Source organism: Canis lupus, chromosome 6, assembly GCF_011100685.1.
Source record: "Canis lupus familiaris isolate Mischka breed German Shepherd chromosome 6, alternate assembly UU_Cfam_GSD_1.0, whole genome shotgun sequence".
In the NCBI taxonomy this organism is placed as follows: domain Eukaryota; kingdom Metazoa; phylum Chordata; class Mammalia; order Carnivora; family Canidae; genus Canis; species Canis lupus.
In genome coordinates, this window is record NC_049227.1 from 21,114,246 (window position 1) to 21,125,116 (window position 10,871).

Here is a 10,871-nt window from a genome sequence, read left to right on the forward strand (position 1 = left end):
CTAGCTAGAGTTTTTTTCAGCATTAGGTCAGTTTTTAGTTTGATTATAGAATGTACTTTGTATTATTTCAGCTCTTTTAAATTTTTTGAGGTTTGTTTTATGGTCAAGGACATGTTCTACCTTGGTATATGTCCCATTGGGTACTTGAAAAGAATGTAGAGTCTGCTATTGTTGAAAGGAGTGTTCTGTATGTAAATGTTGATAAGATCCCACATACTCATGTTACTGAGGTTTTCTACATCTTTGTTGATTTTCTATTTGTTCTATCAATTGTTAAGAAATATTTAAAATGCCAACTATAAATGTGAATTTGTCTATGGTTCCTTTCTTTTCAGTTTTTTTTTTTTCTTTTCAGTTTTAACTTCACATATTTTGCAGCTCTGTTGTTTGGCACTTACATATTTAAGACAGCTATGTCTTTTTGTGGATTAATTATTTTATCATTATATAACAGCCTTCTCTGTGATAATTTTCTTTGCTCTGAAGTTTACTTTATCTTGTATTGATGTAGCCACTTTTGTTTTCCATTGATTAATGTTTGTATGTCTCTTTCCATTCTTTTACTTCAACCTGCCTATATCCTTATTTTGAAGTGAGGTTCTTACAGGTGGCATACAATTGAGTCATGTTTCTAAATCTACTCTGCCAATATCTTTTAGCTATTATATTTAGATCACTTACATTTAGTGTAATTATTGATATCTTAGGGCTTACATCTCCTTTATTTGTTGCTCCTTGTTTGTTCTCTCAGTTTTTGTTTCTGATTTCTTTTTCCTTCCTTCCTGTGTTTTATTTGAGAATTTTAGAATTCCATTGGTTTTTTTTAAGTGTGTATCTCTTTGTACAGTTTTTAGAGTTGTTCTACTTGTTAGTGTATAACTTACCACATCTACTAGTGTCAGAATTTTACCAGCTTAAGTGAAGTGTAGAAACCTTACCTACATTTTATGTTTCTTTACTTACTAACAAACAATTGTAATTGTTTTAAGTAATTCCTCTACTAATGCTTTAGAACCACATCCAACAGTGTTATAATTTTTGCTTCAACTGTCAACATGATTTAGAAAACTAAAGAGGAGAAAGAAAGTATTATTTCCCATATTTTTGCTTACTGCGTTCTTCCTTCCTTCCTGGTATTCCAAGATTCTTTTATCATGCCTTTTCTGTTTAGAGAACTCCCTTTAATCATTATTGTAGGGCAGGTCGGTTGCCTATAAATTCTTTTAGTTCTTCTTTATCTGAAAATGTCTAATTTCTCCTTTATTCATCAAGGATATTTTTACTGGTATAGGATTCTCAATAACCAGCTATTTTATTTTAGTGCTTAAGAAATACTGTGTCACATCTTTCTGACCTTCATGTTTTCTTCTTTTTTAAAAAAAGTTTTTATTTATTTATTCATGAGAGACACACAGAGAAAGGCAGAGACACAGGCAGAGGCAGAAGCAGGCTCCCTGCAGGGAGCCCAACATGGGACTTCAACCCCGGACCCAGCAATCACACTCTGAACCAAAGGCAGATGCTCAACCACTGAGCCACCCAGGCGTCTCTGATCTCCATGTTTTCTGATTAGAAATCTACTGTCATTTATATTCTTTTTCCCCTATAGTTGTCTTTTTACTCAAGCTGCTTTCAAGATTTTTTTCCTCTGTCTTTAGTTGTCAGAAGTTCAACTATAATACATTTTGGCACAGATTTCTTTCAGTTTATCCTTCTGGGAGTTGATTCAGCTTCCTGAATGTGTAGGTTTATGCCCTTTGCCAAATTGAGGAGCTTTCAGCCATTATTTCTTCAAGCACTTTTTAAAACTCCATCCTCTTTTTTTCTCTTTCTGGGCCTTTGATGACATGAATACTAGATTTTGGGTTATAGTCCTATAGGTCCTTGAGGCACTGTTCATATTTTTTGGCCCATTTTATCTCTATAATTTCTATTCTATCTTCCAGTTCAGTTATTCTTTTTTTCTGCCCCCTCTATTCTGCTGTTAGCCCATTCACTGAGCTTTTATTTCAGTTATTGTTTTATTATTTTAAGTTCCATTATTTCCATTTGATTCTTCTTTAGATCTTTTGTTTCTTTGCTAAGACTTTCCATTTTTTCACTTGTTTCAAACATTGTTTACAATGCTGTTGAAGCAGTTATGATGGCTACTTCAAAGTCTTTGTCATATAATTCCAACATCTTTGTCATTTCAGTGTTGGTATCTATTGATTGTCTTTTTCATTCAGTTTGAGACTTCCCTGGTTCTTGGTTTGATGAGTGATTTTCAATTGAAACTGAACATTTTCATATTATGTTATGAGAATTCAGATCTTATTTAAACCTTCCATTTTATGGATTTTTCTGATATCACTCTGAAAGCAAAAGAGGGCATGCTGCCTCGTTCCTGCCAGATAGAGGTATAAATGCAGGTTTCCCACTTGGTCTGTGTTGACATCCAAATAGAGTTTTCCTCATTACTGCAGAAGATGGGGGTTCCTGCTCTTCATGTGGTCTCCATGGACACTTGGTGGGAGCTGCCTTGTAACCTCCAAACAGTGGTGATGCTGTGGCTCTACTTAGGCCTCCCATGGCATGCCCCAGAGGGGAGAGGGAGGGATACTCCATTATTACCAGGTAAGGGTGAAAGTCGACTCTCCACATCATCTCTGTTGTTACACAGGATGAGGATGGGGGAACTTGTTGGCATTAGATGAAGTGCCAACTTCTAAATTAGCATTCTCTGATACCATCCACTGTGAGAGCTGGATACCTTGCTAGATTGTCAAAAAAAAAAAGTGGAATTCTAGGCTTCCCATTCAGCCTTTGCTGGTGTGTTTGGGACTGGGGCCACAGTTTCTATGGTGTAACAGTAAAGCAGTTATTATCTGAAATTTTATCTCTTGTTAGGTTGGTCTTTTCCTGGTGCTTTGGCTAGTGAGGTCAGGTTTTTACTGGGGTGCTTTTTTGTCTGCTCCATTTGTGTTCTGGGTGACTGACTTTTTCAGCTCCAAGTCCAGAATATGAAGTGAAAATAAAACCAAGTGAGTTCACCAACATGTTTTTCCTTACTCCCTAGCCAGTATGCCTTTTTTTCTCCACCTTTCAGAGTCTTATGTTTGTTTTATGTGCAACATCCAGGAATTTTAGTTTTACTTAGCAGGAAGAATAGGAAAAATTACATCTATTCTGTCTTCTCCAAAGCAGAAAATCTAAAACTAGTTTTTAGAGGGGTGGAGGTGGAGTTACTAAAGAAAAAATAGTCATTCTTATCCTCTCTCCTTTCCCACCTTCTTTCCTACTAAAATTACAAGTCTTAACAACCTGGAGTATCTCCTTCCATTTTTCTCCACACTTATTTAAATAATTACAAACACACACACACATATACACACACTGAATTTTTCTCATGGTTTTTGCCAAAACAAAATCATGTTAGGTAAGTTCCTATGCAACTTGCTATTTTCATTAATAATGCATAATGAGCATCCTTTCAGGTCAATAGTCAATAGTCATAGATCTAACTCAAACTTTTTATTAGCTACTTAATATGCCATAACATGGAAGGGCCACACTTAATCCTAAATTGTTCTTAATTTTATTGCCTCAACAAATAATTTTATTTTTGTAGGCTAGATTGCCAAAAGTGGCGCAGATCAAAACAAACAATATGTATATTTTTAAGTTACATAAATATGGCATGGCTATGGTCCCAAAATGACTCTGATGATTCACATTTCCACCAATGATATATGAGAATACATGTTTCTTCCAGCATCCCTTCCAGCTCTAGGAATTTCCTCTCATTTTTAATTTTTGCCTGTCTGCCAGGGGTAAAATAGTATCTTCTTTTGATTAATATATATCTACTGGCCATTTGGATGATCCCATTCATGCCTTTTTCCATTTTTCTGTTGGGTGTTAGTATATTGCTCATCAGTTTGTGACAGCTCACTGTACAGTTTTATCTGTCATATGTATTACAAATATGTTTTCTCTGTCTAACTCCAACCTATTGCCAGAGCATTTTGTGAACATTTTCCTTATCACACTTACCATGTCACACTGTTCTTTGCTGACAATTGCTGTCTCTGCAGAGGCTGTGTCCCTGAAGCTAAGGATCATTTGCTAAACTCTATAGCCCAGTCCTAAGCAGTAATTTGTGCATAGTAGGTGTTCAAAGGGTGCTTAAATTGATTGTGGAATTTCCATCTCAATAAAAAGGTCCCTCCATGTTCCCTTTCCTTTGTGCCATCTGAGTGACGCATTAATTACAGATGTTCCATCAAATGTCAAACTAACCTCAACAATTACAACTTGAAGCGAAGAGCCCAGCCAAAATGACAGGACCCTTATCCCCAGGACTGAGATGTGGACATGAGGAAGGACAAGAAAATTGCACCATCTGCTTGAATTTAGATAAAAGGACTCATCTCATACAGGACATTGCATGAGAGGGGAGGGAATGTGCTTATTTGCTATTCCGGGTTATGAAGCCTATTTTCATGTTATGTGTCATTTATGGAACAATCTGATGTTACAGATGGCTTGAAGCTTTTATGCTATAAGAAGAGGGAGTGAGATAGAGGAGGAAGTCATTTCTCCTCAGTCTACAGACTGTCCCTCACTCCAGCAAACTGGGGAGCCTCACGGTCAGCCAAAGCCACCAAAATAAAGCATGATAGAGCGGGGGCTGGATGGAGGATGAAAGAAGGTAGGGGTGTGTGGAGGATAAGAAGTGGAGGAAGGTGTGGGGGAAACAGAGGGTACAAGTGTTTAAGGGACAGCGAGGACAGCAGTATTTGGGGAGCTCCCAGAGGTAGAAGAAGAAAGAATGCAGTCCTGGAAGCTGGACCAATATCAGTTCTAATCTTGCCTGTGTTGTTTACTAACCCCACTCCCACCCCATGCTGTCCAAACTGACTGGTCACCTTAATAGCACACAAAGCTGCAGGCACCAGCCCCTCCTAAATCCCACCTCTCTGTAGTGTTGCCATGGAAAATCTCCCTGTGTTCAGGTCCACATTGGGTTGCTTTTGTGTGCTTAATGCTCTTACTGAGTTGAAGTTTTCCACTAACTTGACCTCTTGGATGCAACAAGATTCATCTCTGGTTCCACGAGTCACCCTAATTTACCTGAGATTAAAAGACTAGTTTTTCCCTGATTCCATTTCCATAGCTGATCCTTGCTTCTGAGACCCTGATGTTAGAAAAGTTCAGATGTCTACATCATCCTGCCAGTTCCCAAAGGCCATGCATGGTCATGCCAGGGCATCTTCCACTGGCCTGATTAAATGCTCCCAAAAAACAGGGTCATGTTGTCCTCATATGGCAGACCCTGCAATAATGATGTGACCTGAGTGTGATGAATGAAGAGGGAATGTGATTAACAGTGTGTGTATTAGATTAGCATGAATGTGATTAGTATCTCATTACCCAGGAAAACTTTTAATTACAAATGTGAAAGAACTATATAATGAAAATACCAAAAGACAAAAAAGAAAACCTAAGTAAATTGAAATACATGCCATTCTCCTAATTAGGAAAAGTCGCTATTTTAAAGAGATGCCATTCATCCCTACTACGGAGTGAACATTTGTGTCTCCACCCCAAATTCATTTGTTGAAGCCCTAATCTCCAGTGTGATGGCATTTGTACATGGGGTCTTTGGGAGGTAATTAGGTTTAGGTGATGTCATAAGGATGAGATCCTTACGATGGGATTAATGCTCTTATAAAGAGAGGAAGAGACATAAGAACTCTTTCTGTCTTTCTACAATGTGAGGATACAGCAAGAAAGTGAACATCTACAAGTTAAAGAGGGGGTCCTCACCTTGTTGGAATTCCAGCCTCCAGAACTATGAAAAATAGATCTCCATTGTCTAAGCCACCCCAATCTAAGGTATTTTGGTAAAGCAGCTCAAGATGACCAAGACATTCCCTGAATCCCTATGATATTGTCCACAGTTAAAAATTGAGTTCCAACATTTTTGGAGGGGGAAAAGGAACACGTGCCTAAGAACAGTGAAGGAAATCTTGAAATAGAATAATGATAAGGAACCACATATCACAACATATTATGAAGCTGCAATAATAAAATAGTGTGATATTAGTCCAGAAATAGGCCAACAGATTAACAGAACACAATTTGAATGTCCAGAAATAAACAGATCAGAATTCAGTGTATGATAAAGATGGAATTTCTCATTGGTGAGAGCAAGGGGAGAGTTATTCAATAAATAGTGTTGCAGTACAACTGTCTATTCATTCAGGGAAAAAATAAGTTAAATTCCAACCTTATACCAGACACAAAAATCAATTGAAATGGAATTAAAAACTAAATGGAAAAAATAAACACTAAAGGTACCATAACACATTTACTTATTACAACAGCTCTAAAAGATAGCTATTTGATTCCCATTTTGAAGATGTAGAAACTCAGGCTCAGAGAAATAAAGTAGCTTACCTGAGGTCACACAAGGTCACACACCAGCAGTTCATAGAGGATCACAGACACATTGTTTTCCAGATGTCCCTATTCAGTAAATTTACTTTATAGTTTTCTTTCAACCTAGCTCATAACTCTTAGTAGATGATCTCCACCTCCAGTCCAGGACAGAGCCCAGACAAAAAACCTGATGAGTCTTAAGTTAAAAAGACCTCCAGTGTTGGAGCCTGGGTGGTTCAGTCAGTTAAGCGTCTGACTCTTGATTTTGGCTCAGGTCATGATCTCAGGATCATAAGATCAAGCCCTGCATGGGGATCCCCACTCAGAAGAGTGTCTGCTTGAGATTCTCTCCCTCTCCCTCTGCTCCTCCCCACCATGCCATCTCTCTCTCTCTCTCTTTCTTTCTCTCTCTCTCTCTCAAATAAAATAAATAAATCTTAAAAAAAAAAAAAAAACCTCCAGTCTCATAGCCTGGGTCCTCCCCATGAGGGTCACACATTCCCTGAACAGATGCCATAGGTATTGTCTTCTGGGCTTTAATGTTTTAGTGATGTAGCAGAGAATGCCCTGGGGGAAGATGAGCAGGTAGCTCTTGAAGAGACTGGAGAGGCCCTGCCTGTCAGCTCACTCCTTAGCCAGAGTTGCTCTCAAGGAGATGGAGGCTCAGCCATTTCACACTCCTCCTTGACTACATCCCAGGACTGAGAGGAACTCACAGATGGCTGGAGGCAAGAGAAACAGCATCCAACACCCGATGTGCTCAGTTCTATACTAGGGTCTTCGCAGAGTGTTGCAGAGAGCAAAGGGGTGCACAGTCAGCTCTCCTAACAACGACATCTACCACCTTCCACTTACCTCTAGTCACATTCAACTCCCCATAGTCCCCATCCCCTCACATGGCCTATAGCATCCCTGAGTCTAAGCCTATGCTTCCCCAATTCCTTGCAGACCTTCCCATTTCCCCAGTCCTTCCCAATTGCCTGCCTCTCTTAGACTCTCCCAGTCCAAGATTTCTTCTGTCTGCCCCATACACACAATTTGCACCAAGTCATTCCCATGTCCTCCACATCCAAAAAATTCCCCTCCACGTCCCTTCCATATTCCTAATTCTAGGAGGGAGGGCCCCTTTGGGAAAGGCTTAGAAAGATATGTAGGAGTCTTCCAGGGAGAAGGGTAGAAAAATAGAACTCCAGGTGAAACTAACATGGGGAGAACAAAGAGGCATAGATAGTAAAATTTCAGAGTGGCCTGAGTGAAGTGTGCATTGGCATGGAGGCTTGAGAGTGGACACCAACCAAATTTGAAGGATCCAATATTTATGCTAAAAAAAAAAAGTTGGGCTCAATCCAATAGGAAATGGATATTCTGGAAGGCACAAACCTCCTCTACCCCCCAGAGTTATAGGTTTTGTCTTGAAAACCCTTATGATGTCAAGAGTCTAAGACCTTTAACTTCAGGTTACTTCAAGTGATACTGGTTACATGAAATGCATAAGGCTGGTGCTATCTAGTCATCTCTATTTTAGTGGTAAAGCTGGAGAATCATAACTGTCAATCAGTATCTTGCATGATGCTTTCTAGAAACTCTTGCTGCCTTCAGACCCCTCTTCCAGGATCCTTCCTCAGGCTAATGAACTCAGATTCTGCCTCTACCAAGGACAACAAACACTGATCCATGACAAACAGTGCTTTCATATCCTGACACTTGGACCCCATGGATACTTAAACTTTGACATACATTTAAGAGCTTTGCAAACAGTATTCTTTCTCAATCCATCTCTCTCCTTCTCTCTTTTTAAATCTTTCTCTCTTCACATACACGTGCATACAAAAATTTTTTACAATTTCCTCACAAATGAGAAACAAATACAAAACATCACTACTTTAATTCAATTTGCAGTGGGCTGATCTGTAAATTATTGGCGTAAATAATAAATGCTAAATAAAACCGATAACAGCTGAAACTGCACAGAAAGAAGAGACCCTGTAATTGACTACAAATTGACAGGAGAATTAAACTCTTAAAAAAAAAAAAAAAACGGGATCCCTGGGTGGCGCAGCGGTTTGGCGCCTGCCTTTGGCCTAGGGCGCGATCCTGGAGACCTGGGATCGATTCCCACGTCGGGCTCCCGGTGCATGGAGCCTGCTTCTCTCTGCCTGTGTCTCTGCCTCTCTTTCTCTCTCTGTGACTATCATAAATAAATAAAAATTTATTAAAAAAAAAAAAAAAAAAAACAACTTTTAGATCTATAAATTTTGACCCAGAAGGAAAAGATGGACTTAATAGAAATGATGACTATTGCACAAAGTACAAGCCAGGATCAATAAAATTTGATACAGACAATATTTAATCAATACATCAATTTTTGTTTCAAATTTTAAGTGGAAAATAATTTAAAATGAAAATGATTTCAGCAGAGTTAACATTTTTGGAAATGGTCTAACTGTGCTCTGGACAAAACTGATAGGGGAATAAACTGGCTTAATAGAATTCACTCCAGAAAACACCTTCTGGACAGAAAGTTCACCTGAGTTGGTATAATTCTAAATAAATCTTAGATTCAAAGCATTTCAGGGTCAAAAGAGCAGGAGCAGGATGCCTGGGTGACTTGGTTAAGTGTCCAACTCTTAATTTTGGCTCAGGTCATGGGACCAAGCCCTGGGCTCCTTGCTCAGCACCAAGTCTGCTTGAGATTTTCTCTTTCTCTCTCTGCCCCATCTCTCACTACATGTGTGCATTCTCTCTCTCTAAAATAAAAAATAAATAAATCTTTTTTTTTTTTTTTTTTAAAAAGCAGGAGCAAGAATCCTTATGGTCAAAACAGAAGAGTCAACATGGTAAGGTCAAAACCTCCTGTGGTATAGCAACAGATTTAAGTGGACACTGTGCTGGGTGACTTCAGATGGCTTCAGAGCAGAGCCTTTAACCTTCTTTAAAAACTATTTTTTTAACTCTATGACTCTTAAGAAATAAGGCAGTTACACAGAAAGATGTGATATCTAGATGTGAAAAGATGGAGAACATTTGTCAATGAGGATAATAGGAGAATGGACTCATAAAGACCTGGAGATGAAATGAGCCAATCCTCAAAATACATTCAGCTTGGGACCTAGTAAGAGTGCAACAAATGTGATCTCTGTGGTAGTCCCAGTAGTACTAGTAGTATCTAAGAGGTTAATACAAGAGATTAACGTGTTAGTTATAAAACTAGGTTAGATTTAAAGAAACTTCTAGTATTTCTTGCTCTCCTCCTCAAAAGCAACTCCAACCAGCTCCTACTCCATTTCCTATGCATGCATTAGTGAACACACTCGTGAGCATGTGTGCGGGTGTGCACCACTACATGGGAGTCTGCAAAGCTCTGCCCCTGTCCCTTTGCTCTGGACATTCTTCTTTCTGGAATGCCCTGTCTCTCACCCCCACCTGAAAAATATTCATGTGTCCTTCAGAACCCAGATCAAATGTCATTTCTTCTATGAATTTTCTATTGGCTTTTCTGTCATGCTTTTAGAGCCTTTCATTCATATTTTATAACCTCATATTATAGAAGTTTGTTGCTATTTCCCTCTTAACTGAGTTTTTAAGGATCTTTCTCTCCTTCAGTTCTCAGCACCTGGCACCCAGCAGACAGTAAGTGTTTATTTAGCCCAGATTTACTAATGACATTGAAATTAGGATAAATCTTCCCTCTAAAGAGATTCATTAGTATAATCTAGCCTGTTTTGCAGAGAGAATTAGATTGTACTGCCTTTGAATAGGAACAATTCTAGTAGATGTTCAGATGAAATGCCAATTTAATGCTAAGAGAAATGTTCTGGAACATTCCACAGAGCTGTGCAGACATTCACTTGCAAGGTTTTTTTATTGTTGTGTTTGCAAGTGTTCCTAATCAGTGGAGATTCCCTTACTGACACAGCCAAGGGGATTAGGGAACTACCTCCACTATAGCCACAGAAGCCCTGGGACTTACACCACATTGACATCCAGAATGGTTTGATGCTCGGAGATGCATCCTATTCCAACTTACCATTGTGGCAGGATAATTTATTGAGATATTAACAAAATGAAGAAGTACAAGAACAGTAGTGTGTTTTGTGCTTTGGAATCTGAACATCTCCATGTCTGAGAAGGTAGCTAGCCCTTTGTTTTCTCTGTCTTCAAAGGGTTTTCAGAGCAGAGTCAAAGCTCCTGAAAGACAGTACCCTTCCCTGATTTTTGTGAAATCCTGAGATTACAAAGATGATTCTAGGCATCCTAGTGGAGGGAGATTGGTGAGTGCTCGAAGGTGGTGAGTATAAGGAGGAAACACAGGAGAGAGATTCCACCACAAAAAGAAAAAGATGGGATCCTCAGTAGTAGAATTATTAACCCATGTCCCAACAGAGCACAGAAGACTAGGCAGGACTTTTGGGGAAATGACTATATGGTGCACCCAGGAAGACTGG